At 40.7% G+C, this 5,942-nt stretch overlaps 1 pseudogene; it reads right to left on the reverse strand.

The window, feature by feature from the left end:
• Positions 1-210: 210 nt before the first annotated feature.
• LOC121554245 lies at positions 211-5,277 on the reverse strand (annotated as a pseudogene).
• Between the last annotated feature and the right edge of the window lie 665 nt (positions 5,278-5,942).

Genomic DNA, 5,942 nt, shown 5'->3' on the forward strand with positions numbered 1-5,942 from the left:
AAAGCCCAACTGTGGATCCCGAGCAGGGATCATAGCAACCTTCTGCAGTATAACTACAACACACACAACAAAGCAAACCATCTTAGCCAACAGAGCAAGAGACTAGCCCTCGTACACATGAAATGACTGAAAACCAGTGGTGAACCATTTATATACCATACAAACAAAAATCCTGTAATTAAGTACAATTAAATGTCAACATAAAACATATCAGAGCACAGATGACTGTTTCACTGCAATAATCCCTGACATTAACATTATTCCAGGGGTCACTGTCTTCTGTCTTGCTTTAGTTTTCTTGCAGCACTTGTGGACACTGAAAATGCATGTTTTAATGCATACAACAATGGCAAATGTCACTATGGCAAGCAGGGCAGCTGCCACATCTAGACAGTGGTACTGGTACCAGCTCAAGTTATGGGCCTCCACCCTCAGGTGCTTAGCCCCTTTGTTACGCACCACAAATTCAATCCAGAACACAGCTGTATCCAAGGGTTTCATTGGTAGGTCATGGTGGATTCTTGACAGCCTCATTATGCTTGCTTTATACATGGTGAAAGGGGAATAGACACAGTTATTTCACTGCACATGTTCAACAGTTGTCCAAATGGTTGTGGCTTTGAAATAAGCCAATCTGTGAGTGAGGGAACCAGTTGTATATTTGTGACTTACGATGGAGCATGGATCACACTGTTGAGGCCATCCACAAGGTCTTTGCATGTAATCTTGTTGAAGTCCACCATCACAGCAGCTCTCTTGTTTTTCATCTGGATGATATTGCTTGGCTGGTCAGCGAACAGGGGGGTGCCCACCATTGGTAATCCATGGTAAATGGATTCATATAATCCATTTGTCCCACCATGGGTGATGAAGGCTTTGGTCTTTGGATGACCTTTTTGATACAACACAATGAGAGAAAGCAGGGTTGTTGAACACGGTGTTGCACACAAGGACTGTTTATATGTTTATATGACTGTTATAAAGAAGGACATATTACCAAGTAAATCGTTTTGTGGAATCCAGTCATAAACTCTTGTGTTGGGGGCAAGAGTCTCTGGTTTCTCCCCACTGTATCTCCACAACACCTTTGGTGAGAAAACAGGAATATGAAAGAGAATCTGGATTGAAACGATACTCTAATATGCTTTTTGAAGGGGCATTAATAGCTAAATTCAATATCTCTGACATAATTATGTGTAAAGGACAACTGTAGGCTGCTTGTATGTTTGAATTCTACAAATGGATCAAAATCAGGGATCAATGGCGATGACACCTCTGCTTATAACAATTGTACAAAGCTATTTTTTTTAAGCAACCGACTAACCTTTTGTGGTATTTTTCCCAGTGCAGTGGCTATGGTGTTTCCTCTTTCTTTAGTTTGGTTCTTGACCATGGACCGCAGTGAAAACACCACGATTCCATCATCTCCTGAGCTCTGCACAAACTCCTACATGGCCTGAAAAAACAACACAATCTCTGTGCAATCCTACTAAATGGACTGATAACATGTTACTTTATTGTGATTCGCTGATATCAGCCTTCAGGACTGTTGAATTATCTTGTAAGACAGTTGATAGACTGTATTTAAAGGCCTTACTTCTGGAAGTGGGTTTGCAGGTTTACAGTGAAGGCCGCCCACAAATGTAAAGTTTGGAAGGAAAGGTCAAGGATACTCAAAGTCCCAGTAGGTTCGTATCAACCAGATATCTGCCTTCCCCATGGTCTCACATAAAGTCGTAGGTTTGCCTGATAAATATAAAGATGGATTATGAATGAGACACAGTACTGCTGAATAAGTAGCTATAGCATTAGACCGCTTTAAATGACGTGCAGCTTATAAAGGCTTCATTAAGCCTTCATAAAGTCTTCAAAAACACTACATAAATGTGTCAGAAATCATCTATAACCATATGTCATGCTCTATAAAGGGTTGATAAATGTGGCATAACTGTGTGATATAACCACCAATGTCAAATGTGACATAACCCACTATGTCAAATATGACATAAGCCTGTGTTTTAAAAGGTTTCTTTGCAGCAATTCGACCATGAATGCCTGATTCACACAGTCCCCTCTGAACAGTTGATGTTGAGATGTGTCTGTGACTTGAACTCTGTGAAACATTTATTTGGGCTGGTAACTCTAATTAACTTATCCTCTGCAACAGAGGTAACTCTGGGTCTTTCATTCCTGTGGCGGTCCTCATGAGAGCCAGTTTCATCATAGCGCTTGATGTTTTTTGCGACTGCACTTGAAGAAACTTTCAAAGTTCATGAAATGTTCCGTATTGACTGACTTTCATGTCTTAAAGTAATGATGGACTGTCGTTTCTCTTTGCTTATTTGAGCTGTTCTTGCCATAATATGGACTTGGTCTTTTACCAAATAGGGCTATCTTCTGTATACCCCCCTACCTTGTCACAACACAACTGATTGGCTCAAACGTATTAGGAAGGAGAGAAATTCCACAAATTAACTTTTAAGAAGGCACACCTGTTAATTGAAATGCATTCCAGGTGACACCTCATGAAGCTGGTTGAGAGAATGCCAAGTGTGTGCAAAGCTGTCATCAAGGCAAAGTGTGGCTATTTGAAGAATCTCAAATCTCAAATATATTTTGATTTGTTTAACACTTTTTTGGTTACTACATGATTCCATATGTGTTATTTCGTAGTTTTGATGTCTTCACTATTATTCTACAATGTAAAACATTTTAAAAATAAAGAAAAACCCTTGAATGAGTAGGTGTGTCCAAACTTTTGACTGGTAGTGTATAAGCCTGGGATATCAACCATTCAAAGTTGGCCTTAGTGGGAGTGACCTTATAATTCTAAGTATTTGTCATCATTCCTCCAGGTCGTCATTAGTTAACACAGCCACAAAGTCATAATTATGGCTAAACCCTGCCCATTTCCACAATTTATCTTCTTAAAATTAGATTTGAAACCTAACCCTATCTAATGAAGGCCAAGTGTGATGCGTTAGTCCACCAAACCTTCCGCGCATTTCGGCTGAAGTTTCTGGGAACGGATTAGGTCTTAAGCGACTAACATGACTTCACTTTAGAGTGTTTGCCATCCTTCAGCACAACATGTCACCCTTTATAAAGCACGTGTATATATCATATTCTGCATAGTGGGTTATGTCACATTTGACAATGGTGATTGTCACTCAGTTATGCCACATTTATGAACCCTTTATAAAGCATGACATACAGTTATAGATGCTTTGTAACACATTTATGTAGTGTGTATGAAGGCATTTTGAAGGCTTTATGAAGCCTTTAATAGCTGAACGTAATTTAAAGCAGGACCAAACTTTCAAAGAGGATTCTCCATCACAATGGAACAGTTATTGTACTGAAAAGTGTGTAATATGCATTAAGTTTTTCAAATTTGCACACAGAACAGATTCTGTTCACATATAACGTCAATAGGAAAAGCACTGCTTCTATCAGAACTGTATCAAAGGAGTGCCTTACTTGTTTTTGCTTATTCACTCTAAAACAATCAAATGTAGCCTTGGTTTCTCAAATGACTGCCTCGCCTGGTTCACCAACTACTTCTCAGATAGAGTTCAATGCGTCAAATCGGAGGGCCTGTTGTCTGGACCTATGGCAGTCTCTATGGGGGTGCCACAGGGTTCAATTCTTGGGCCGACTCTTTTCTCCGTGTATTTCAATGATGTCGCTTTTGCTGCTGGTGACTCTCAGATCCACCTCTACGCAGACGACACCCTTTTGTATACATCTGGCCCTTCATTGGACACTGTGTTAACAAACCTCCAAACGAGCTTCAATGCCATACAACACTCCTTCAGTAGCCTCCAACTGCTCTTAAACACTAGTAAAACTAAATGCATGCTCTTCAATCGAATGCTGCGGGCACCCGCCTACCCGACTAGAATCACTACTCTCGACGGGTCTGACCTAGAGTATGTGGACAACTACAAATACCTAGGTGTCTGGTTAGACTGTAAACTCTCCTTCTAGACTCACATTAAGAATCTCCAATCCAAAGTTAAATCCAGAATCGGCTTCCTATTTCGCAACAAAGCCTCCTTCACTCATGCTGCCAAACATGCCCTCGTAAAACTGACTATCCTACCGATCCTTGACTTCGGCAATGTCATTTACAAAATAGCCTCCAACACTCTACTCAGCAAATTGGATGTAGTCTATCACAGTGCCATCCGTTTTGTCTCCAAAGCCCCATACACTACCCACCACTGTGACCTGTACGCTCTTGTTGGCTGGTCCTCATTAAATGTTCGTCGTCAAACCCACTGGCTCCAGGCCTATAAATCACTGCTAGGCAAATCCCCGCCTTATCTTAGCTCATTGGTCACCATAGCAACACCCACCCGTAGTATGCGCTCCAGCAGGTATATCTCACTGGTCATCCCCAAAGCCAACACCTCCTTTGGCCGCCATTCCTTCCAGTTCTCTGCTGCCAATGACTGGAACAAATTGCAAAAATCTCTGAAGCTGGAGACTCTTATCTCCCTCACTAACTTTAAGCATCAGTTGTCAGAGCACCTTACCGATCACTGCACCTGTACACAGCCCATCTGAAATTAGCCCACCTAACTACCTCATCCCTATATTGTTATTTATTTTGCTAATTTGCACCCCAGTATCTCTATTTGCACATCTATCATTCCAGTGTTAATACTAATTGTAATTATTTTGCACTATAGCCTATTTATTGCCTTACCTCCATAACTTGCTACATTTGCACACACTGTATATATATATTTTCTGTTGTATTTTTTGACTTTATGTTTTGTTTTACCCCATATGTAACTCTGTGTTGTTGTTTTTAATCGCACTGCTTTGCTTTATCTTAGCCAGGTCACAGTTGTAAATGAGAACTTGTTCTCAACTGGCTTACCTGGTTAAATTAAAGGTGAAAAAAAGAAGAAAAAAAAAGACAAGAATAAACCAAGTTATGACATTATGTTCTATTTGCAGATATTCAAATACCAGAGATAAGATTGAGCTTCTGATGCAAGGACCCTTCAAACTTTTGACAAATTATGATCAACTTACCCTTGATCTCACTGTAGTAATTATGCAGGGTCACTAGGCAGTGTATACAGAAAAGACTAGACTGCATCATATACATAACAAAATTGTAGGAACGAAAGAGGGGGTTGCTGGTAACTGGCAACGATGCCTCTCGAAAGCCATGCCAAATGTAAACCTTAACGAGATAATGAGAGGTATGTTAAGAGCATCTGCCATTAAGTCACTGCAGGGCATCATTGGATCAGAAAGGAGTGCGTTAAACTTCCACTGTCTCAGTATGTCCATAAGCTCTTCATTATGGAACATAGAATCACACATGTTGAGTTGTAGAGCTGTCATTCTCCCCATCACCGCTCGGATCTTCAGGCCCACCTGCAGCATGGAGGCGTTCTGAGCCTCGTTATTGTTTTTTGTTTACGTTTTTTGGGGTGAATATTATGACTGTTTTTCACCCTTCACCCTATTTAGCAATTTCCCTTTTTGCGTTAAAGTTTCTCAGTTTTCACCCCACCCAGTAGGTGGCGGCAATACACCATAATAAGATGTAGTGCGCTGTAAAACCCCACCGAAGAAGAAGAAGAAGAAGAAGAGAGGAAGACAGGATCACAGAGTTTCTAAACCAGAGGCGTTATATCGCAAGACTTTCAGGAACGCTTCCGACCAGGCCGGTGTTTGAGAAGTCAATGAAAGAAGTGTAAAATTCTTGTTGATTTTCTCGAAATCTAAAGGCACAATCTAGATTCGAACCAATGTCTCAAGTAGTTGAAGATGTTATTACTCCAACCTCGTGAAAGTGACAAACTGACACGTTTTAATTTTCATCAAAAACAACCTTATATAGGAGTGCCTTTGATTTGTCGGCCAGCACATGCGCAGTTCAGCGCGAGACGACCGTTAGACCTGATGACTTGTTT

The sequence above is a fragment of the Coregonus clupeaformis genome, chromosome 39, assembly GCF_020615455.1.
Source record: "Coregonus clupeaformis isolate EN_2021a chromosome 39, ASM2061545v1, whole genome shotgun sequence".
In the NCBI taxonomy this organism is placed as follows: Eukaryota; Metazoa; Chordata; class Actinopteri; order Salmoniformes; family Salmonidae; genus Coregonus; species Coregonus clupeaformis.